Here is a 25847-nt window from a genome sequence, read left to right on the forward strand (position 1 = left end):
TAAAGTACGAAGCCGCTACAATCAACAAGCAAATCAGAGAAGATCCAACAGTACCACTGTACAAAGCACACATCTCCAAGCCTGAAGGGGTAAAGTTGATAGTCGACTCTCAGCACACGTGGAGAAAGGCATGGCTGACAAAGTATCCACAATATCTAATCCATCTGGTAGAGGCACCAAAAGTCATCAGAGATAACCTAAGTTTCTGATCTCTACCAAGGATGCGGACGTGGAAGGCCCATGAGCTATTGCAAAGAAGCCAACCTACTTGGCTAAACTACCCGAAGCTGCCAGGCTTGAAGGCATGCGAGAGAATAAGTGTTCAATACATGGTGAAAACCCTAACAGGCGCCATCAAATTGTTCACTGGCTCGCCTGACCTATCTTGCATTATGATGAGAAAGATTTGCAAAACACTTTTGGCAGTCTTCGAGACATTCAAACCAGGCTAGGCGACTGACAGTATCTTCTTCTTTCAAGATACATACAGATGTGCATACGATCTGTTTAGTCAGCCATCCCATGAGGTGATACATGCATTATATCAAAGGATCATGTTTTTGCCATCCTATCACCTCCAGGCCTTTGAAGAAGCCTTCTACACCGGCTTCTTCACAATCAACACTAACATATTTGGCCCGACGCTACTAGCTCAACATGCAAGATTTGAGTCACTGCTCAAGATGAGAGAAAGCCTAAGATGAAGAAGCAGCTCAATAGCCATGTCGGGGACAACATGGGCAAGGAGGGGGGGAGTGTTAGAAGCTAGACACACCCTACTGAAAATGACTGCTCAGAGGATTATTATTTTTTGTAATAATTCATTTATTGAGAAAACCCTATATTTCACCTTTGTATATATTGGGGCTTATAGAAGTTTCCAGAGTGTATCCCAGTTTTGACACTTAGATTGAGTAGATGGTTAAATTGGAACATTAGGGTTTGAGATTTGTAAGGTATTTATACCACTTTTTCACCTTAATGAAAAAACCTTTTGTCATTTTAAAAAGTTTTGAAGTCTGTGAGTGAGCGTATTGTGTACGAGAGAGAGTGAGAGCTTCATCTTGACGCTACACGCGCACCGGTGGTCGAAATTGAGTGCGGAGAATTGCAGCGTCTTGCCCGCGATGAGAGCTACGCACCAATACCTACATTGTGCGCGTACGGTCCGATTTTGCGAGCTCCATCTACGAGATTCATCTGGTGATTCGGTGAACATACGTTATTTGTTTTTGCATTTCAGCATATCCACGCGTTCGCATTGAGTAGAGCTACACATTAGGCACTTTAGTTTTTGAAAATGACGACCTGCAAATTTCGGCCAGACATCCTACGTGATTTTGCACCAGGTGTTTTGGGTTGGGATTTTGGTTCATAGACCTTAGGGAGAACGACCTATTGGTGTTAGTAGGGTCTCCTTCAAGTTCTGTGGTGTTTCGAAATCATTTCATGGGTATTCGGCTCTAGAAAGCATTGTAGGAAGTTTCTTCTTATGCACTCTTGAAGGCTGTAGCTTAGACATTGGGTAGAGACCTCTGTAGGAATTAGTTAGGAGTCGGTCGAGTGTAAGTTGACACCTTATGTAAGTTGACACCTTATGCTTGCTTCCACGCGCTTGCGGGTCGAGCTTCGTCCTTAGCTGACAAATCTTGTTAGGTGAGTTCTCGCTGTGCTGACGTCCGTCGCGGCGTAACCGTCCAACACATAGTAATGAAGATGAAGAATATGGCAAGCGTAAGCATTGAAGCATGGCTCTTGGTTGGATTTACATTCCATAGCTAAGATTGTTGGTGTAGGCTCTCAACTTCTCAACAAGCTTAGAGAAGGAGATGGAGCTCTTGCACTTTGCACTCTACACAATGAGAGAATGTGTGTGTGTGTGTGTGTGTGTGTGTGTGTGAGAGAGAGAGAGAGAGAGAGAGAGAGAGAGAGAGAATACCCCCCTCTCATGCTTGGTTCACCTCGCTCTCTCTCTCTCTCTCTCTCTCTCTCTCTCTCTAGTGTGTGTGTGTGTGTGTATGTGTGTGTGTGTGTGTGTGAGAGAGAGAGAGAGAGAGAGAGAGAGAGAATACCCCCTCTCATGCTTGGTCCACCTCGGTCTCTAATGTGTGTGTGTGTGTGTGTGTGTGTGTGTGTGTGTGTGTGTGTGTGTGTGTGTGTGTGTGTGAGAGAGAGAGAGAGAGAGAATACCTCCCTCTCATGCTTGGTCCACCTCGCTCTCTCTCTCTCTCTAGTAATATTTAATTATATCATTTGGGACATGTGTCCTCTTTTTTTTCTTTGAGAGAAAGAACTTATTTATTTATGTTTATGCATCTAAATTCTCATTGGACCCCTTTCAAGCCTATCCAATAGGATTCAAGCACATCAGGAGGGGCCACATGTGGAGAATTTTTTGAACATGTCTTTTATGCTTCTTAAGTCATTTGGTTTGATTTGAATACTTTAAGCACTTAGTCAATCGGGCATGTGTCTTTTATGCTTCTTAAGTCATTTGGTTTGAATTGAATACTTCAAGCCTTAGTCAATCGAGCATGAAAACGTTCATGCCTATTGAGAATTTATCTTTGAATTTAACATTTCAAAAACCTTAGTCATTTAAACATAAAAATCACCTCAAGCTTTGGACAAGGTTCCCACAACCACTTTAAACATCCTAGCACCTCATGCTTGGGTAGGATTCCCACCTCGAGGTTAGCCCTAACTTGTGTAAGGTCAAAGGACTTTTTAACACTAACTTTTGGAGGTCTTTAATGAAGCTAACCCTAAGGTCTTTTAAGCTCCATTAAAAGCACATTGCTCTTTGATAGACTACCTCCTTTTGGACCCCTATTGAGATGTGACTATCTCTCCTCTTGATCCCTTGCTAAGGTAAATCTAGAAGCACTTATTACACATTGCTCTTTGGTAGACTGTCTCCTTTTGGACCCCTATTGAGATGCAACCATTTCTCCTTTTGGTCCCCTATTGAGATAGGTCTAGAAGCACATATCTATATCCTAACTCTTGTTCCCCTTTTATCTTCTCATATCAAATGATCAGTTTAATATGAGAAAATCATTTGGTAAAGTTAGATATTATATTTTATGACAACATTACTCCTTCAAGGGGTTGTGGGTTCAAGCCAACCTATTTTTAGGTTGAGAGGGTTAGGCGGACGCAAGGCGGTGCTCAAATCTGGCTAATCAAGCAAGGTGGGATCCGCTAGGAGCAATGCATATGCGCATGCATTCTTGGACAAGAGTCAAATGTTGGCTAATTAAGCAAGGTGTGGGTCCGCTAGGGGCAATGCACATGTGCATTCATTCTTGGATAAGAGTCGAATGTCGTTGATTCCTTTAAAACAGTCTTTTAAATTTTTAGATCTGTAGCAAGTACCCTATGTCGTACGGAGCCCCGCCAGGAGCTCAAGTCTTTAACCCCTAGACTTAGGGCTCATTTCCATGGCTTGTCTCCTTTCGCCACGCCCCAAGCACCTACCAGGGTAGCTTCACACCTATTTTTGGTGTTGTTCTCAGTTAAGCAGAGCTTCCCACAAGTAACAAGCCTCATTTCTAAGCCATCAAACTATTCTTAGAGAGGCTTCAAAGTCCACCAAAGAAGCTTTAAGGAAGTGAGTAGTTCCCTAGAGATCTTGAAATTAAAAGCAAAACCCCTCAACTCTCTCTCTCTCTCTCTCTCTCTCTCTCTCTCTCTCTCACACACACACACACACACACACACACACACACACACACATCCTAAACAATTAAATCGTTTTTTTTTTTTTTGCAAACAAGAACTTCATAACAATGCCCATTATCATATGCAACTTTGGGGATGATATAGTCTTAGTCGTGCTTTTGTAAAGAGCATAGACTTTGATCATAGGAGAAATTCCTAGATTGAGACCCCTCTGTAGCACAATGGGAGAGAAGGGCACAAAGCAGTTTAATGGGGATGGGTTTCACACGTGGAAAACAGTTAAAATATTACCTAATGAAGAAGGGGTTATGGAGAATACTCAAGCCAAACATTAGTGATCCCTCCTCAAGTGATGGGAACAAGTGCAAACACGGGCTATGAATGCACAAAACCAAGCAATAGGATAAGAAAGCATTAGGATCATAATCACATTAGTGCATGAAAATTATGTACACTTCACAGATGATTGTGAAACTTCATCAGCTACATGGGAAGCCTTAGAAAATAACTTTAGGGCTAGAAGAAAGAAGAGTAGGTTAAGCTTGAAGAAGGACATTTACAAACTAAAAAACGAGCCCAATGATGGTATAACAAGCCTTGTCAACTGCTTCAAAAGCATCATAGCACAACTCATCTATGTGAATTGTGGTGTACCTAAGGAGGAAAAAATTTCATCCTATTAGGAGCCTTTCCTTCTAGCTTTGACCATATAGTTACTATCATTGAGGAGAAGGACCCAATCCTTGACTTGTAGGATGTGATCAACTCTTTACAGTTTGAGGAGAAGATGTAAAGAACGAAATCAACTTCTAGGGAAGGATCATTTGTAGTTAGTTCTAGCAATAAAACTTGTTTCAAGTTTGGCAAAGAAGTCATCTAGGTAAAGAGTTCGTAATATCAAAAGCTTGTAGCATTCATGGAAAGAAGGGCCATCCTCCTTCCAAGTGATTCAAGAAAAACAAAGGCAATACCAATAGCATTCAGAAGCCAAAAAGATCAATTTGTATGGTAGAAGAAGACGAAGAAAAAGAAGAGGAAGAAGGCGGCAACAAGCTTCTTGTTTCTTGTGACTACGACTATGATGACACTCTCTAGCTTTGCTTTTGCCTTTATCTCTTAGTGCATTTTGTGGGAATAGCTTGGTATCGGTCTTTATACGTATGCTTGAGGGAAGATGTGCTACGTCTCTTGGACTAGAAATGTTGTGTCTCTTGGATTAAAGATGAAACATTTATATATCTGATTGAGGGGAGTTGTGATGTTTTGTCTCCTTGATTGGATATGGTCTCTTGGATTGGATATGTTCTTGTGCTTGTGGATTGGAGTGTGTCAGGGTTGTTAAATATCATAGTCTAAACCCCAACGGGAGGGTTTTTAGGTCTATGGGCTTCATTCTATGCATCAGTATGTATCACCCCTTGTTGAATGGATGCCTAGGTGTCAGGAATCATGTGGTAGCATGTGGAAAAAGCACCTTAAGTGTGTCGGTATCCATGAGGGATATATCTAAAGGGTGTGGACTCACCTAAACTTAGTAAAAGAGTGCATTAAAGGGACTTAAAGAGTACACATGAGTTGTCTAATGGATTTAAGCTGATTTGGAGCATCTTATGATGTCATGTATGATGCTAGATGAGATACTTATTCTAGCTCTATAGAATGAGTCTCTTTGTACTCATGTTTAGTCAATTTAGTTATCACTTTGTGTCTACTCAAATCTTTATTATGTGATCAACTAGTGATTACCATGTTAATACCATGAATGTTTCTCTATTTTATCATCCCTAATCTCTACATACATTACAACAAAACGTTCTATTTATGCTTACACAAACATAGTTTTCAATAAGATTGGCATTTTGCATGAAAATTGATAAGTTTCAAGGCCAATGATTTTCATTTTTGGACGTATACTTGGTGACTATGCTATTTACATATGAGTAATTTTATTTTGCATTGTTGTAGGCATGCCTAGCTTTTGGTAAAGATTGCTACCATGATATGAAACCATTGTTTGTGAACACATCACTATTGTATCATGGTAGTTAGTACACTTAGGAGCACCAAGACATTTTTTCTCTCTTGTTAGGAGGTTTTTTGACTCTCATTAGGATATCCCTAGGGCACCTTTGTATTTGCAAAGTAAGTGATACTACTTCTTGTGTCAAATTGGATAGGGATAACTACTCATTGTGGGTTTATATGATGCAATATGTTCTTGTTGCAAGGGTCATATGGAATATTCTATTTGCATGTCTAATGAGAACAAATTGGATAGGGATAACTACTCATTGTGGAATTATATGATGCCACAAGTTCTTGTTACAAAGTTCTTTCTCCTTATGGTGTGGTTCCACCTAGAGCCTCTCCTATTTGTTTCTCCTCTCCTCTCTCTGCATGCATGCGTCCACACATGCACGACTCAACATGCCGTTACAAGATTATGGGTCCTAGAGACAGTATCCCATTTCTCCATCTGCACCATAATCAAAGAAAATACACGTGTGACATCGACAGAAGCTTCTTTCAAAGCTCCTTTGGCACATATGCCTCACATCCAAAAACATGCAATTGATCATAGTGTGGCTTTTTTTTGGACCACAACTCCTTTGGGATCTGCTAATTTAATGGCATAGTAAGTGATCAATTAATGATGTGCACTGCTATTGAAATAGATTCTGCCAAAAACTTTTGGTCAAATTTGCCATAAAAAGCATTGTTGTAACTCTCTTCAATTGCGCGATTCATCCTCTTGGAAAATCCATTTTGAGCACGTGTGTAAGGTGTGGTAAGTTGCACCTCTTGGTCAAAATTGTTGGAATTAGGGTTGCAGAGAAATGCACACTGCTTGGAGAAGACAAAGCAAGCTCAAGGCACACAATACAGAGTGTGTTACTTAGTGTGCAATGGAAAGATAGATAGCCCTAGATTGATGGGCGTATATACAATGCTCGGAGGGAAAAACCTCCTAAAGAGGGAAAAAATGCCCTGGCGGTCCTATTGTGTTCACACACATCACTACCACATGTATATGGTAACAAATCCCCCTTCGAGTGATGCGGTGAACGAGAGCTGGCACATGAGTAAAGGGAAGTGCCATGCCCTGAGGACATGATCAGTCCACAAAGGGGAGTAATCCCAAAGCTTTTCGGAAAGCTTCAAGCTTCTCACGTGATAATGCCTTTGTGAAAAGATCTACAAGGTTGTCCTATGTTGGAACATAAGCCAAGCTGATCTCTCCTGCTGAGAGCCTCTCCCTGACATAGTGGTAATGCACCTCAATGTGCTTTGTGCAAGCATGAAAAACTGGGTTCCTTGCAACTGCCAATGGGCTTTGACTGTCAGTGTAGATAGTGTTGGCAGTGTCCTCTCCAACACCCAAATCAGCCATAAGGCATCTGAGCCATACACACTTAACCGTAGTTGTGAAGACTGCCCTATACTCAGCCTCACAACTCGAAGTGTCCACAGTAGGTTTCTTCTTGCTCAACCATGATATACATGAAGTGCCAAGCATGAAACAAAAACCACTTGTGGACATTCGCGTGTCAAAACAACCAGCCCAATCTGAGTCCGAAAAAGCATGTAAGTCTGGTGACAATGATCCCCCTTGGGATAAAACAAGCCAAGATGTAAAGTGCCACTAAGGTAGCGGAAAATCCTCTTGACAGCCTGCCAATGCTTAGACCCTGGGCTATGCATAAATCTGCTGACCTGTGAGACTGCAAATTGAATATCCGACCTCGTGTTGCATACAAAATTGAGGCAGCCAACAACAGTTTGGTAAAGATTGACATCAACAGGATCGTCAGCATCATGTAGACTCAACTTTAAACATGTTTTCATGGGAGTCGCAATAGGTTTGCAATCCTCAAAACCAAACTTACATAGCAATGTCTCTATGTAACTTTTCTGACACAAGTCAATACCACCATCACACTGCTTAAACTGTATACCCAAGTAATGATGCAACAACCCCAAATCTTTCATCTTGAAAGTAGCATTCAAATCAGCCTTAAATTCATCAATATGTCTCTCATTTGGTCCAATGATCAGCAAATCATCGACATAAAGAACCACAATAAGAGGTACATCACCCTCATGCTTTACATACAATGTGCTTTCTGTTGGACTGTTTACAAAAGCCTCGTTTGACCAAATGAGTGTGAGCTTTCTCATACCAAGCATGAGGAGATTGCTTCAACCCATACAAAGCCTTCTTACATATGCACACTTTGTCCTCTTGTCCTTTTATGACAAAACCACGAGGCTGAGTTACATAAACTTCCTCAAATATGTCACCATTCAAGAAAGCAGTAACAATGTCCGATTGATGTACATCCCAACCAAAATGAGCTGCCAATGCACATAGAAAACGCACAGTAGTCATACGACAAGTGGGAGCAAAATTTTATTCATAATCTATGCCTTTTTGCTGTGCAAACCCTTTGCAACAAGTCGAGCCTTATGGCAATCGATCTCACCATTCGGCTTGCGTTTCAACTTGTAAACCCACTTTGTACCAATGGCCTTTTTGCCAGGAGGCAAATCACATAAAGTCCATTTGTCATTTTCTATAAGTGCATCATATTCTGATTGCATGGCAGCCATCCAATTTTCTGAACTCTGTGCTTCATCAAAAGACAGAGGCTCCTCATGTAAGCTAGACACAGCCAAAGCATAACAATCCGATGCATAAGATGCATGGTGAAATCTTGAACGAGTACAACTAGACAAAGGTGCATCCAATTTACTGTCACGCAAACTGTGCACTAGCCATTTTGGCATACCTCTAGCCTGATCATTTTCCTCATCAAGTATATCACGTACATCTGCATCAGAAATAGGTTGATCTGTAACATTTTCAGAAACCCCCATAGGATGTACATTTGCCTCATTGAAACTTGCATTCGTATTTCCACCACTAAAAAGAGGCAACAAAGTGTCATAAATGTCATGTGAGCTTACATTACTGTCTCTAGTACATGACAGTAAGGGCTGAACAGAATCTTCCACAAACACTACATCCTGTGAAACCAGAATATGTGTTGTTTGCGGATGATACAATCTGTAACCTTTGTTTTCAGCACTATAACCAACAAAAATACATTTGACAGCCTTATCATCCAATTTTCTGTGTTGTGTCTGTGACATCAAAGCATATTCCAAACAACCAAAAACACACATGTGCTCAATAGAAGGCTTTCTATCATGCCATGCTTTATATGGAGTAATAGACTGCAAAGCTTTTGTAGGACACCTGTTTAGTACATAAGTGGCACACATAATGGCCTTAAGCCAAAGAGAATGCGGCAAAGCTTGACTTTTGACCATATGTTGAGCCATTTCCGTAAGTGACCTGTTTTTCCTCTCAGAAACACCATTTGGGTGAGGTGTATAAGGCACTGTACATTGGTGTTTTATCCCACGACTACCCAAAAATGCATTGAATTCAGGAGACATATACTCCCCCCCTCGATTGGAACGGAGGGTGCCCATAGTACATTTGGAGACATTTTCAGCCATAGCCAAAAATTGTTTGAAGCACATAAAAACTTCGGACTTTTCTTTAAGCGGAAATACCCATGCATGCCTGGAGTAATCATCAATGATAGTCACAAAGTAAAGGTAATTGCCCAAGGACGGAGTTTGAATGGGCCCACAAACATCATTATGCACAAGCTGCAACCTGCATGTGGCCCGAACTGAACCATCCTTTGGAAACTTAGAACGTTGCATCTTACCCAAAATACAGCCTTCACAAACATGTTTGACAAGTGCTTCAAGAGGCCGCAAAGAAGCAACCATATCAGATTTCTACAAACGCAGCAAACTGGCAAAATTCAGATGACCAAAACGTGCATGCCAAAGTTTTGCATCTGAAATAGCCCTTGAATCTGCAACAACATTTGCAAAATTTTGTCCACACTTGTCATTCAATGTGAGCTTATAGATCCCACGGCACAAAAGTCCAGATGCAACAATTTCATCACCAAAACTGAGATCATGAAGTGTACATCTGTCATCCACAAATTTGACTACAAGTCCAAGTCTAGCAAGTGCGGATATAGACAAGAGATTCTTCTTGATCCCAGGTACATAAAGTGCATCAACAAGTGTGAAGGAACTGCCATTAGCAGCAGTAAGCACAATCTTTCCAACTCCCTAAACTGGATAAGAGGCATTGCTGACACAAGTGACAAAATTCCCATGAGGGACAGACTCGGGAGAGGTGAACAATTCGGTAATGTGCTTTGTAGCACCACTATCAAAATACCACACATGTGAATCTTCAACAATTGACAAGCATGCATCATGGATAACAGGATTGTACTCTCCACTAAAATCCCATTCTACATTGACATCAACATCACAGTCTCCTTTCACAGAAGACTCAACAATGGTTGCATTTGTAGTGGAACCAGCATTTGTAGTGGAACCACCCTCTTTCTTCTTAGCCTCTTTGGCCTTCAACTTAGGACACTGCTTGATCAAGTGATCATTAGCTTTACAATAATGGAAATGCATCTTCTTTTTGCCCTTATCACCAGAATTGCCAGACAAATTGGTGCCAACAGAAGCATTAGGAACATAAGTTTTGCCACTCGTAGTAGAACCATAAGAAGTGGATGCATTGCTGTTTACCACCCTTTCTTTGAGAAGCAATAAAAGCCTATTCAATTGCACGTTGTCTAGTCCTGTTTTTTTCGGAAAGTGACTCTTGCAAGAGCAATGTGCATAATCCATCAAACTTGAGAACTTCTGGATTTCCTTGGGTCATAAGTCTCCAAGTACTAGCAAAAGTCTGGTAAGAATCTGGTAAGGCATCAAGAACAATCTGCACAAGGGAAATTTCTGAAATGACTTCACCTGTAGAAATAAGTTGATCATTGATATCCTTAACAATAGCAAGGAAAGTGTCCATATCATCTTCCTCATGCATAATCTTCGACTCTAGCTCTTTACACAGCAAAGCAATTTTAGCCTCATTGCGGCTTCCATAAAGACCTGCTAGAATATCCCAAGTCTGTTTTGTAGATTTTGTTGAACGAATGTGAGGAAAAATGGTGCACTTCACAGACAACACAATCAATGCATGAGCCTATGCATCCTTTATATCCCAACGAGATTGTTCTACCATAGGCAAAACAACTCCAATAGCAGCAATCCTTGCAGCAAGACCTGCAACATCCTCAACATCACCTGCATCCTCAGAACCAGGACGTACATCAATGCCCTGCACAATATTCCAGACGCCCTTTGACACAAGAACATGTTGCATCATGTAAGCCCACATAGGGTAATTGTCCCCATCCAACCTGTCTTCAGTAGCAAACATCTTGAACACATCTGTGTTGTTGTTAGCCATGGTAAATGTTGCACCTGATGTGAAAACTGCCCAAAAAGAGGAGAAACAAAGTGGGAACAACACGTGCTATATAGCACAAACTGTAGAAGAATGTAAGGCACCTGTTATGCAGAAAATGGAACTGACTAAATTTTGCACAAAATTACAAAATAGCGTGTGCAAACCTGCCTGTAGTGGAAACGGAGGCCGAAATGAGCCCGAATCAAAAATCTGAGAAGACTGAGCTCTACGAGGTATCCCAAAATTTTTGTCGACCTGCGAACGCTTGCCAAACCTCACTGTAATCAGAGAAAGTGAGGAGGCGTGTGCTGGAGCAGCTGGCGACTAAGCCTGGGAGGACGTAACCTGCTCTGATACCAATTGTTGGAATTAGGGTTGCAGAGAAACGCACACAGCTTGGAGAAGATGAGGAATCTCAAGGCACACAATAGAGATTGTGTTACTTAGTGTGCAATGGAAATATAGATAGCCCTAGAGTGATGGGCGTATATACAATGCTCGGGGAAAAAACCTCCTAAAGAGGGAAAAAATGACCCGGCGGTCCTAGTGTGTTCACACACAACACTACCACATGTATATGGTAATAAAAGTTGAGTCCCTATGACATTAGTGTAGTGAAGAGTATGTTGAACACATTTAAGTGTTTAAAAATTGTGTCTCCTTCTTTCATGCAAAGCTCAAATAGCTTTTCCATCAAGTAAACCTTATTACTTGTGCTCTTTCTCTCGTATGTAGTGCACAGTATTTGCCATAAAAAGCATTGTTGTAACTCTCTTTAATCATTCGATTCATCCTCTTGGCAAATCCATTTTGAGCGTGTGTGTAAGGTGTGGTAAGTTTCACCTCTTTGTCAAAATCGAGTCCCTATGACATTAGTATAGTGAAGAGTATGTTGAACACATTTGAGTGTTCAAAAATTGTGTCTCCTTCTTTCATGCAAAGCTCAAATAGCTTCTCCATCAAGTAAACCTTATTACTTGTGCTCTTTCTCTCGTATGTAGTGCACACTATTTTCCATAAGGCTTTAAAAGTAGCTTCATCAATGATAGTGAAGTACATAAAATCTGCAAGGTGTAGAGGAATAGTGGACCTAGCTTTGGCATCAAACATTTTTCAATGTGCATCCATAAAGCCATCGCCCTCCTAGTGCTCAAAGAGTGGCCAAAACAAAAAAACATGAACCCTCTAGGGGCCCTTTGGGATTAAAGTTAATTAGAGGCCATCTAATAGGAAGAGGGTGGTGGACACACTCTATGCCCTCAAAAAATAGTAGGGGGACAAAGTAGTTTTACATTTCTTAATGGCCTCTTACCTAGTGAGAAGGTGCACTTGGAACCTCCAAGTTTTCCTCCTTTTTGACCCAGTTTTGAAAAACTCCCAGAAAGTTGAAAATTTGAAAATTTTGAAAAAACGAAATCTTATTTTATTAAAATCCCCCTAAACTTATTTAATGGTCAAAAAAGCATTTTTAACCTCCAAAAGTCAAAACGTGCACCAAAAAACCCTAAAATTCAAAAAAGTGTAATTTTTTTGGAAACATCATTTTCTATTGTGCGAAGTCCCCCCCAAAACTATTCCATACCTAAAAATTAATTCTCTCTCTAGAATCCCTTTTCCAAGCCCTCCTTGGTTGCAACCATCACACTCACCCTCTACTCCAACACTATCTCTCTACTTCCATCTCCGTTGTAGCAACAAGAAAGCTCCTCTTTCTACCCCTCCCACCTTCCATTGCCACACCAAGCAAGGGTCATCCACCTTCTCCTATCTCCATTGCGGCACCAACCACACTCCTCTCCCTCTATGCCACTACTATCTCTTATTGGCACACTAAGCAAACTCATTCTCTTTCTTTTACCTGCATTGTAGCAACAAGAAAAGTTCTCCTTCTTCCTTTACTCACCCATGGCAAGCTCTACTCTACAAAGGATGAGGTTACGTCACTTGCATGCCACAACACAAGAGGTATACATGGTGAGTGTGCCACAAGAGTTCACCAAGGTGCTTGGATATACATGCAACCATTTGCTATTGGACCTCACCGTGTTCAAAACCCTGCAAACTTGGATTATCATTGGAAAGGAAAGCTCCTTGACTTCAAGAATTGCAAGGACAAGGGGACCGTATCCATTGTGCAACATGTTTTCTCAATGTCAAGCATGCATTTGCAACAACCAGCTCAATTCCTAGCACATTGTAAGTGCATGTTTTGAGAATACAAAGCTGGTTGTGAAGTCACAGTGGAATATTTTTATGGCTTTTGTAGTCATATTTCCATCTACATTGGTGGAGTAGCAGCCACTTCATGGCCTCTCCTGCACATTCAATGTTATACATACAGATATTGAATCAACAATTTTTACACACCTTTGCTAGCCAAACTAGTTCAAAGAAGAAATTTCTTCTATTCTCACTCCTATATTGTACCTACTTCTACACAAGGTTATGGGAAGCTTTAACACATCAAGGTCTCTTCCTTATTAGGTATGGAGTGGTCACAACCAAATTTATGATCTGTAGCATCTTTCAAGCAAAAGATGGTAATAGATGTCCAAAACTCCTTGAAATATTCTAAAGCTTCAAGGTCTATGGTCTTGAGTTGGTGTTTTCCTATTCATTGTTTTGTGCATATCTTTAAAGAGTTTGCATTTGCAGTGACAACCATAATGCTTGTATTTAAAGATGTGTATTATGAGGATTTAGGGAGGCTTTTATAAGGGATCTTGGGTTTTGTGGAGGGCATGTACAATAGAGATATGTACCGTTGTAAGTTTGGAGCATCATGTATTGGGATGTGCTTTTAAAATCCTACACCTCCTTGTACATACAATTTTACTATGATTGTTGGATGTGCAAGCTTGGAGTGTGGACTTCCTTATAGTGTGTAGATGGAGCTATTGCAAGATTTGACGTTATAGTGAGGATGCCTAATGATGGTTTATAATCTGTCCAAGTGAGCAAGCATTGGAGTCTCAGCAACGTGCGAGAACATTTGGTCATTATGAGTTTTGAGGACCTTCAACAAGCCCAATTTCATCTCCAATGTCATAGACTACCATTATAAAAGGGGGGGGGGGGGGGGGGGGGTTGACAACTCATTCTCACTTTTTACTTTCACAAGCCTTGAGCTCTTCCACTTTTTGTTGACACTCCAAACTAGATATGGATGCCTCCACAGCCTCTGCTGCTGCACCCACATCCACCCTTTGTCATGCTTCACCCTCTTCCTTGAGGACACCAACTACAAGGTACAGCTGGAACTTCACACCTTTTTTACTCGCTCCCCGACCTGATGCCACAGCTTCCCTCCACATGATCGCATTTGCCAAGATTTCAGCATTCATGGAGGCGCACATCATAAAATATGCCATAGTACTTTGTCATTTGCATCGCTTGCAAGGAATTGCTTCATTATCAAAACTCATAGAGTTTTCCATGTCTTTGGGGCTTCACCTTTGCCACGAAGGCTAGCCCGCCATTGAAGAGCCGATTTTTGGAATTGCATAGCTACATGGCGTAGCTTGGAGGACTCCATGAAGCCCTCGTCTTCAAAGGCCGCATCAAATTGCTGGATGAAAGCCAATACTTTGTCGATGTCACCAAAGGTGCCATCATATGTGAGAAAAGAGATAATCTTTCCTCCATCTTTGAACTTCTTAAGCTTTTGTGATCTTTGCCATGCAGGGTATGATTTTCGATGTCCTCCCCTCTTGTATTCTCTAAGAGAATAGCCATAGCTTTCTTCGGAAGAGGAGGAAGGTGAAGAAGAAGGAGAAGAGGGTGACATCTTTCTTGACCTTTTCTTCCTTTGTTTCCTCTCTTCCCTTTTGGAGTAACGAGGAGAATTACTGTGTGTAGATCGTTTCCTCATGGGAGGAGTTAGCAATCGTCTAGACTGCCGTCTTTGTGGAGCCACATCTTCAGAGGAACTTAGGGATTTATTACTTTTTTGCTCTTTGGATTCCTCCTCGCATATGGGAGAGAGTCTTAATTTGGGGGCTCATCAAGAGGCCTCATAAGCTCTCTCTCCTCTTGGGGAGAGAGTCTTAATGTGGGGGTCTCATCAAGAGGCCTCCTAAGCTCTCTCTCCTCTTGGAGAGGAAGGGAAATCCCATAAGCACAAAGTTGTTAACATCGGCTTGCCAAATAGGGTTGCCCATAGCTTGATGCAACCTAGCAACCTAGTAATAGGGTTGCCCATAGCTTGATGCAACCTAGTAACAAGATAATTGATAACCATGGGGGAATCATCATAGCACCTTCATGTGCAAAATCAAAGTTATCAATGTTCATTCTACTCTCTTGGTTATTGTCAGCCATGCTAATTATACTTATGTGTTTACTTAGTGTATTCTTTGGCAATTCAAAACCTTATTTGCTACTCCTCTTAGCCTTTGAAACTAAGAACTTAAGTATCTACACCCACGGCTCAAATTGGATAATTATAGAGAGTGGTAGGGTGGGTCTAACATAGCAGAATTGCCGAGGGATAGCTCCTTTTGGACTTCTTATGGCTCATTAATGGTAAATCCATAGGCAAGCCTAAAAGACCCCATTATTAAGACCAAAGCTCCCGAGGTGTGCACCATATCCCACATAGTGGGCTCAACAAAATCGATAATAGATCCCAGTCCCACTTACCTTAATAAAATTAGCAAAATCAACCATTTATAGGCTACTTAAGGACCTATCTTCTTAAGCAAGAAAAAAGAAACCAAATGCTCTAATACCAATGTAATGGAAATGGCCTATGAACTTTGAGAATAACGGAATTAAGAGAATTAGAGTGAGCATTTTTGTGAGATTACTTTGAGAACATAGAGGGTGAACTTAATTCATGGTAGCAACAACAAACATAGTACTTAATTAGCTTGGCATGAACAATACTTTTGCAAGAGAGAGAGTATTAGAGAACATGACAATAGCTGAGGATTGGATTTACTTGGAGTCGGTCCCCCCTCCATAAGGTGTTTGTATTATAGATTCTCCCATCAAGAGAGACTTGATACGATACAATTTTTGTGTTCTTGTGACCTAGCTGATGCAATGAAGATGGAAAGCTTCATGCATCACAAGCATAACATAAACTTTGCAAAAAGCATTAACTATCCCAACCTCAGCCCCAAGGCCTCAAACACCTTTGAAGGTGGAGAGAGCTAGCGGGGAATGAGGGTAGGGAAGAGGAATAAGAATCATCCATAGGAGAAAGAAATAGTTCCTCACTTATCATCACTCTTATTGCTTAGCATAGCATAATAGCATAGTTATGAAGATGAAGAAGATGACAAGCTTAAGCATTGAAGCATGGCTCTTGGTTTTCATTCCATAGCCAAGAGTGTTGGTGTAGGCTCTCCAATTCTCAACAATATTGGAGAAGGAGATAGAGGTCTTGCACTTTGCACTTCACTCTCTCTCTCTCTCTCTCTCTCTCTCTCTCTCTCTCTCTCTCTCTCTCTCTCTCTCGTATTATTTACTTATATCATATGGACATATGTCCTCTTTTTCCTATTTGAGAGAAAGAGCTTAATTATTTATTTTTATGCATCTAAATTCTCATTGGACCTTTTTAAAGCCTATCCAAAAGGATTCAAGCACATCAAGAGGGCCAAATGTGGAGGATCTTGACATGTGTCTTTTATGCTTCTTAAGATACCATGTTTGAATTGAACACTTCAAGCACCTAGTCATTTAAGCATGAAAACTGTTATGCCTCCTGAGAGATTATGTTTGAATTGAACACTTCAAGAACCTTAGTCATTTAAGCATGAGAAGCACCTCAAGCTTAGGCAAGGTTCCCACAAACACCTTAAGCACCTTAGTTAGCAAGCCGACAAACACCTCATGCTTGGGTGGGATTCCCACCTCAAGGTCAGCCCTAGCTTGCCTAAGGTCAAAGGACTTTTTAACACTAACTTTTGGAGGTCTTTAATGAATCTAACCCTAAGGTCTTATTAGGTAGCATTTCTCTTGAAGATATCATCTCTCATTTGGACCCCTTTAACCTTGGCCCCGTGTTGAGACATATCCATAAGCACATGTCTATATTCTAACCCTTGTTCTTGTTTATTCTCCCACATTAAATGATCAATTTAATATGAGAAAATCATTTGGGTTGGTTAGATATTAGAATTTATGACATGTTTCATGCTCAGCAACTCATGCATATCATGGTTGAGCAAGAAGCAATGCTACCTTATAAAAAGAAGCAATGCTTGAGGTACGTCAAAAGTTTGCCAAAATGATAGTACATACTTTATGTGATAGCAAATTCAATGGATCTTTTTGTAGTCATGTTTATTTGGGCAATCAAGCATGCCTCTTATGCATCAAATTTTCTTTATCTATTTTGACCGGTGTGATGAGGGAGAGCCTATTTCGTAGTGAGGCACAAAACTAAGAAACTTTGTTGGATTCTATGCAAACTAAGTAAGATGCTATTGTGAATCTCAAGGTTATGCTCATGAGAAAGGCATTGATTTTAAAGACTTTTGTTCCCACTTGTTGCATGACTACCATTCTTAGCAAGTTAGCATTTGTTCTCCTTCATGGCAATTTGATGTTTGTGTTTTGTTTATTGGAAGTCACCTTTGTAGCTCAATTCCCAATAGCCCAACACAAATGATGACCTCATTGTTATTCATATATTTCTCTCCTCTCTTATCTTCTTCTTCTTCTTCTTCTTCTTCTCTCTCTCTCTCTCTCTCTCTCTCTCTCTCTCTCTCACATAAATCTATGAGGTCTCTTTTATCTTCTTCTCTTCTCTTCTTCTTCTTCTTCTTCTTCTTCTTATTCCTCCTCCTCTCTTCTCTTCTTCTTATTCTTCTTCTTCTTCTATTCTCTTCTCTTCATATATTTCTCTCCTCTCTTATCTTCTTCTTATTCTTCTTCTTCTCTCTCTCTCTCTCTCTCTCTCTCTCTCTCTCTCTCTCTCTCTCTCTCTCTCTCTCTCTCTCTCATAAATCTATGAGGTCTCTTTTATCTTCTTCTCTTCTCTTCTTCTTCTTCTTCTTATTCCTCATCCTCTCTTCTCTTTTCTTCTTCTTCTTCTTCTTCTCCTCTCTCTCTCTCTCTCTCCCCATGCCCATCCTCATCATTGGATGTTCTCTTTGTCTAGTTCTTCTTTCTCTAGCAATTGTTCCTATTGTGTGTGTGTGTGTGTGTGTGTGTGTGTGTGTGTGTGTGTGTGTGTGTGTGTGTGTGTGTGTGTGTGTGTGTGTGTGTGCGCGCGCGCGCGTGTGTGTGTGTGTGTGTGTGTGTGTGTGCGTGTGTGTTCATATTTTTGTATTATCTGTAGCCTTATTATGTAATTTTTTATTGTCAATTTTAAGATAGTTTTCATCACCACGGCTTTGCTCTGTAAATTCTTTGTTTTTTGCTAGTGTGTTGTCTTTGTGTGTGTCTGTGTGTGTGTGTGTGTGTGTGTGTACACATCTAGAACTTTAGAAAATCAGTATGCTTAGTTTTCAAAACATCTCACTTAAGTGTTTGATGGATTTTGCCATGCCTTCCATTTGCTATTACAAACACAGGAAACAAAGTCTTTGGAAATGGGTGAAATATGAGCTGGCTTATTGGAGGATTTTGAGGATGTGCAAAATGCCTTGAAGGGTCAAGAATCCACCAGTGAGGTGTTTATTCTAGTTCAAGCTCTCATGGACCCAGTGGCACATTATGCTCTTAATGAGCTTATTTTGTTCTCTCTAGGTAAGATGCCTACTGTGCAGGATGTGGGCGAGTGGATAGATTTCGTTCTTAAACATTAGGTAGCTAGAGGGGACTACTTTACCATGAGAGGATCTTATGAAGTCTTGTTGGAAGACATTGATGCACACAATATGTTGCTTGAATTGTTTTCTGGTACTCAAATGACACATGTATTGCCCCGAGCCCTTACCAAAGACTACCTAAGCCTCATCAACCACAAGTGCCCAGTATGGGTGGAAATAGTTGACTTTTGTGCACCTAGTGAAACTTCTTCCTATGCTTGCTTCTCACTTGAAAAAATGATATGTCCTCCCAAACTTGATCCCAGTAAAAATCGGTTTTGTGTGCTTTGAAACATGGATGTTCTTACCCCTGAAGTCATTACAGTTAACTTGAGGGACCCTCTTATTGGAAAACGCCCCTTCAAGCTCAAATGGGGGAACTTGCAAATTCATGCTTTTGTTGTGGTAAATTTAGACACGTGCAATCTGAGTGTCCTGAACATAATTTGCAACCTCCTTCTTCAGATGTTCCTCAACTTGCTGTTTCCAATGCGAAAGAGGTCTCTAACCGTAGATCAACATCTATTGGGGCCTCTATCGTGCCTGATAGTCCAGCTCTAAGTAAAGGCAAAGCCAAATCTACTAGCTCCCCAAACATTTTGAGCAAGGGAAATCTTGCAACTACACATGAAACCAGGAATAAAGGAAAGAATGTGGATTTGAGGAAAGGATCTCCTTGGGTTAACCCCAAAAAGACCATTTAAATACACTCTCAAATTTCTTCCCTTGATTATGTACCCCTTCTTGTGAAATTCGCAGTGCAAAACCCTCTTCCTTATAATGATAATCGCACACTTGAAAATGCATGGAACAAGGTTGGTACATTCTTATAGAGATGCAGTGATTCATGTGGCTTACTCATCACTTGCAGGATTTACTTTCATTGGTACGGGCATGCATGATGTTTTAGCCAACAAGCCACGGTCTATTGATGTTGATGTGCACATGAGCACGTCATCTTAGTCCCCTCCTTCCTTTGCCTTTGTACATATCTCTCGAATGCATAGTTGTCATAAATGCATTTCATATAATGTGCACGAGTTATATAACCCTGATAAGTGGAGACCAACCTGGCATTATGTACATACAAGTAAGGCATACATCGTTATTTTGTAAGAGCACAATCAACATGAATTTGTTGGGAAATGCTCATATTTTGTAGGTTATTGGATATCATATCCTAGTGTAACGGGCTTTCAAGTGTTTTGATGATGGTTTCTAGTTAGGCATGAGCTGCAACTAGTTCTAGCATATAATGGTCCAATAGGTCATTGGAGGGTGGTTCAATGTACAATCAATGGCCAACTTTATGCATTTGGTGGGGCCTATGCGTCTACAACCTTGGGGCAATGGGTTTCTTTATGACATGCTATGTCTTCCTATCCATGTCTCTCCAATGCTTTGCTTTGTGGTGATTTTAATGGTGCGCTTGCTTTGTTTGATAACATCACATATGTTGGGTGTGGAATTCTAGGCTTGTATGGATCTTATTGCATGCACACGGATGTTGGATTTGTGCATCCTTTTGCATCCGAATGTTTTTGGGTATACTTTTCAACATTATCTTCACTCCTTGTATCATTGTTAACCACCGGCGTCCACTTCTAGTAGTCATGGGCCGGGTTTGTCGGTCCAATAGGAAAAGGGTAAGAGTGATCGTCGATGAGGGGTGCACTCTAACTGGAACATTCAAGGGTTAGTTGGCTAAGCATTGGCGCCCAAGTGTGAATGGGCAAGCTCATATAAAAGTCACCTAAACCTAAAAATCACTCATTCTCTCATTTGTGCAATTGAAGAGTGCTCTTGCTCCATCTCCATCTTCTTCTTCATCTCCTTGTGTGTGTGTGTGTGTGTGTGTGTGTGTGTGTGTGTGTGTGTGTGTGTGTGTGTGTGTTCATGAGAGAGAGAGAGAGAGTGTGTGTGATTGAGCATTGCGACGGCACGGCGGCGGTGAGGTGGTTGAGCACGGCACAGCGGTAGCTCCTTCTTCTTTGCGGCAAGGAATCCTCCACGAAGGCGAGCGTAGGGAGGTGAGTGAGACACCCTTTCTCTCTTGAGCTTGATAGATTAGTTTGGTTGTGTGCTTGCAGCCATTTGTGGCTCGCACACAATGTAGGGAAAGTCTCTTGCTTTGACACGTGCGACAGACGTGCACATTTTTGGCGCCACTGTCGGGGAAATGCCCTGCATTAAGCTCGAATAGGACTCTATGCTGCTTTGTGGTGCAATTTGAGATGTAGGAAAGGTAGAGAAAGAAGGTGTGTGGCTGTTGAGAAGGATTTGTGAAGTTTGTTTTTGCTGCAGTGTACTGTTTTCTGTTAATAAGGTGTTGCAATGTACTGTTTTGTGTTGATAAGGTGTTAGATCTATATTGTTAAATATGTAAGGTGCAGTAAGTAGATTTGTTAGTTAATTAGTTTTTGTAGTAATGTGTTAGTGTGTAACAGTAGCTATGTTAGTTGCAAGTAGGCTAGGTTAGGTGTGTGTGTGTACGCGTGCACACGGCACGACCATAGCGACCTTATCCCAAAAAATAAAATGAAAAATAAAAAAAATATTTAAAAGGAAGGACCGAGATCGGGAACATTCCCCAAGCCCAAGCCTAGGCTTAGGCCTTAGTCACCCTTTTGACTTACTTATTTTAGCCTCACGCTTAAGTAAAAATCGACCCTTTTAAGGACCATCGGAGCTTCGGGTAACCGAACGCTGTGCTGTAAGCACACCACGACCCCTTGAGCGATACGATTGTTTTGAGCTATCACATGCTCTAATCCAAAAACCGATCATTAAAAAGCATTAAAAAACGTTAAAAAACAAGTGAAAACGAGGTGCAAAACGCCCAAAAAATCAAGCGATTAACCTTCGAGGGTATTCATCGATACTTGTAGGGTACCAAAGACACATGTATCTACGCTCTAGTCATGTGCTAGACGCCGAGAAACTAGCGAGCACTTTGACTTACGTGGATTCTCAATACCCACCTAGCTTAGGTTCCAGGCCCTCGGCGGGGACCTAAGGTAGTACAACCCAAGACCCAAACATAGCGGCTAGTGACTTTTCATCCGACTACGATATTATGGAAGGGCATCCTACACCAAACCCCAAGCAAGTAAACAAAAATGTGCCTGTCTGGGCCCCAGAGCCTAGATCTAGTGTGTTTAGTTGCTTTATAGAAACCTTTAGTAGAGCTACTCGCTCTGAACCTGCGGCTAGTGAAGTTAACGAAGAAGTGGGAGAGGTAGATTCGCCTTTGGCATCTCAGGCGGAGCCTATACTCCCCATGAGTGTCCACATCGATATTGTGCCCCTTGCTTTCATGGAAAACCTTACAAAGCAATCACTCCCCGAAGTTCTACTACCCGATGGTAGGAGTCTTGCGGAGGTGCAGGAAGTTGAACGCTATATGCAAGCGGCTAGGGAGAGGGAAATGGAGAGTTTCCTAGAACAACGCCGAGCCATGAAGGGAAAGACCCCTGGGACAACATGCATAGCAATTGAAGAATTGAGTGCTCCTGAGTTAGTAGGCAATGTGGGTCAAATTGTGGGGAACAACAATGCTTCCACCTCAAGGGAAACCTCTAGTACGTCGGGCCTAGAAGGGTTATTTCTCAACAAAAATTGGGAATATGACCTACAAAACTAAAACCTTGACTGACTTGGACACGGGTTACACATACCGTATAGGTTGGTTAGAAGTTGTACAATCTACTTCTAGCGCCACAAGTCTAGAAGAGCATCAACAGATGGTCTGCAATGTCATCCATAGCATCATCCAATCGGAGAGGCAAACCGAGGGATTAACATTCCTTCAACAAGCCTTATGAGATTCTTGGATACGGGCAAGGCCAGACAACCGACACTATCATAAATGGAAACTCCTTTAGTGAGTCCAATGGACCCTTCATATATTGTGTCGCCTGGAGTTGTGGTACAGTCTGAACCCACAAGTAGTAGTTTTAAATTTCCAAATCTAGCTCATCTTTCCTTTGATGACACCCTGGCTACCATGCCTATCCCAATGATGGGCATGCCAAGAAACACACCATGGACCTCATTTGTTAGTAAAGCATCACTACATGGTAGCTCAATTCCTGAAACAATACCTACAAGTGTGTACCAATCGTATACACCTATGGGTACTCGTACTCATGTAGCCCCTACCCCTCCCATTGTTTCAACAACCTATGGTCCACAACCACAACACCCAAGCTCTTATTTCAACAAGACCATACCGGCTATCATTAGCATGTCACATACGATGTCTGCTATGCCTAGGGCTACACATATGAACTTTGGGCCACCACATGGCACAACACTGTGCCAGACTTGGAACCCAAGGGCTTCCTATGTGCCAAGCCCAATGCCTATATGTACTCAAGCTATCGGTTGATCTATTGCTGATAATATGCGTAACACGCCTGATAGAGAGCCTAAGGCAGTACAAAATAGCCAAGCTCACACAAAAATTTAGTGGAGATGAGGATGTGAGAAATCATATTGAAGTGTTTGAACGAATATACGATTCTCTAGGAGAACACAATGACATTCATAAGAGTAATGCTTTAAGCCTAACCTTACGTGGGAAGGCTGGGAATTGGTATAGAACCCTAAGGGTGGAAGAAAAAACAATTTACCCTACTCTTAGGAGACTTTTCTTGAAAGAATACATACGAGAGGGAGTGCATTGGCGTGTAGCCTCTCAACTCCAGAAAGCCCAACGAGAGGAAGGAGAGTCAGTGAGAGCTTTATTAGTCGCTTGAAGCATTTGAATTCTTGTAGTAATTGTCAGGAAAAGGGCAAGGCCAAGGAGTCATGGACTAGGCTAGGGGCCAGGCTAGGAAGTGTGGAAAGGGAATCCGGCTAGGGCAAAGGGCTAGGAGCATTGCCTATATAGTGGGAGGTTGGGAGGTGGATTCCAAGCTCTAATCACCCCTAGGCTTTACACTAGTATCAAAGCAAGGTTTTATTCTAGGCAAGAGGGTGGGTCATGGACCACTGCTTTTTTAGCAGGCACATGCAATCTTTGCAAGGAAAGGAGTTAAAGACGGGCATAACCGCCTGCTAAGCAGAAAAAAAATGCACCCAAGGAGCGTGTGCAGGTGAGCTTGGCTGAGGGAGCACCGCAGGGCCAACCATGGCAAAACAGGGCAAGGACTAGATTGCTGGGGTCGCACTGACCTGTTGAGGCAGACCTGACATAGGGCCGAGCACCACCAAGAAACATCAGGCCTGTTCTCTCTCTCCCCTACTCGTTCACGCCGCCGATAGAGCTCGCTGCAGTTTTTTTTTCACATGACGAGCGCCCAAAACCCTTAGGATTCTTGGACAACAAGTTTTTTTTTTGAAGCTTAAGGGTGGGTACCCATAGTCGGTTTTTTCCCCTTTCTCATGAGTAGCGGAACTTGTTCCCCAGACAACATACGTTCTTGGCAACGTCATGCGGTTGCAGAGCTGCAAATATTTGCAGAGCGCAAAAAATTCCGATTGTTCCCTCAGTACCCATCATCAACAGTTGCTTTGGAACCTTAAGCTGACTACGACAACTCTACGCGGTATCCCTAAACGGGGGACTTTACTGGTTAACTAAGGCTTGGAGTACCAACAAATTTATTGGTTGCTTAAAGCCTGGACCATTAAACATCATTAGCATAGCGAATTACCTGGTGGTGCATCCTACAGCTACGGGATTCTTCCTCGACTTTAGATTTTTTTCTTTCTATTCCTTCCACCGCACAATATTGCCATGGATTCAAATATCAATATGACTTTTGATTTTGAGCATCATACACTTGATCCTGCCCATGATGGCTCGCAGTCGGATGCTCTCACGGAGAGTGCCCGCGACGCTACGGCTGGTGACGACGCTTATGAACTGCTTGATATTCAAGAATTTCGTGCACTTCAGACATGCATATTAGTCATGGAAGGAAATTTTGCATCTTTAAATGAAAACGTCACTAAATTATCTACATAGTGATATAACTTACACAGAAGCAGGCCAAGGGCCCTATTGACACACACATGCATGAGCAAACTCCTACTCAGCGGCGGCAAGGCCCTTTTGATCATGGACAGGGTGGTCCATCTCCAGATTCTTTGCACACTCTCACTGCAAAGGAGGTGATGAGTTGTTGAAAAGCACCAAACCACCGACTTTTAAGGGAGAAGACTGAGATCACAATAAGGATACAATGAATATCTTTCTCAGCAAGTGGGATGGAATTCATGCCTTACGGCGTACTCCAGACGCAGTCAGAGCACTGTAAACAAGCTTGACTCTAGAAGGTAAGGCCTACAAGTGGTGGATTTCTCTCAAGGAGAAGAATATCATACCACAGAGTTGGGCAGCCTTTGAGGCTATGCTTCGCAAAGAATTCTTGCCTACAAATGAGGCAGATCGGAATTGGATGGCTTGGGACACGTGTTCCATGTGCCAACACCCATCATTACTTGAATATATCTCTCACTATAGGGACCTTATCCTCAAGTTGGAAGGACTAGACACCTTTCAGCAAGTACGTGGGTTTATCCGCGGTCTGACGCCAGAGCTTAAGAAGCACGTCAAGACTCAAGACCCTAAAACACTTGAGGAAGCCATAGTGAAAGCACACATTCATGATGATCCAGATGAAAAGAAATCACTTAATAATCACATGCCTATTAATACACATGGTAATACATGCACACAATATGGGCACAATAAAAGGAAGTTTATAGTAGCCAATTCTGAAGCAGATCATCTCTCTCCTGAGGATTTTGATAAGGCTGAAAAAGAGAAGTTATGTTTTCAATGCTTGGGAAGCGGTCATGGCAAAAAGGATTGTCCCAAGGGAAAATCTGTTGCTCATGGCAAGGAGAAAGCAGTGCACATGGTGCAACTGTTGACTCTTGAGTCTTCCTCATGATTCTCCACAGTGGAAGTAACACACACCGAGGTGGTGCATGAATGCTGTCTCACAGATTCCATGTGGCAACAAACCTTCGGATCACATGAGTTAGTACGTATCCATGGATCTCTGCAAGGGTAC

Source organism: Adiantum capillus-veneris, chromosome 6, assembly GCF_014529385.1.
Source record: "Adiantum capillus-veneris isolate H3 chromosome 6, ASM1452938v2, whole genome shotgun sequence".
NCBI classification, from domain to species: Eukaryota; Viridiplantae; Streptophyta; class Polypodiopsida; order Polypodiales; family Pteridaceae; genus Adiantum; species Adiantum capillus-veneris.